This window comes from Penaeus monodon, chromosome 29, assembly GCF_015228065.2.
Source record: "Penaeus monodon isolate SGIC_2016 chromosome 29, NSTDA_Pmon_1, whole genome shotgun sequence".
Lineage (NCBI taxonomy): Eukaryota > Metazoa > Arthropoda > Malacostraca > Decapoda > Penaeidae > Penaeus > Penaeus monodon.
The window spans coordinates 24,385,621-24,385,881 of record NC_051414.1 but is presented as its reverse complement, the minus strand read 5'-3'; positions in this window follow the sequence as shown (position 1 = coordinate 24,385,881).

Below are 261 nucleotides of genomic sequence, written 5' to 3'. Positions count from 1 at the left end.
ACATACGGCTGTAAAAGCACGTATAAATATATGCACTTAATATGCGTGTGTGTACTTGTATACCTGCCGAGAGAGCGGTGGTACACCTGCACTCGGGACCCTCCCTCGGATAAAATTCCCGGTTCGACATCCCCCGGTTGAGATGTTGCCATAGTTACTTACTATGGGGGAGCAACAGGTCGCCCACCACACCACCACGCTGTCTCCTGGAGTCGCTGATGTTGTGGTATACTTGTGACATTATTGTGGTTCTCTGCGGTG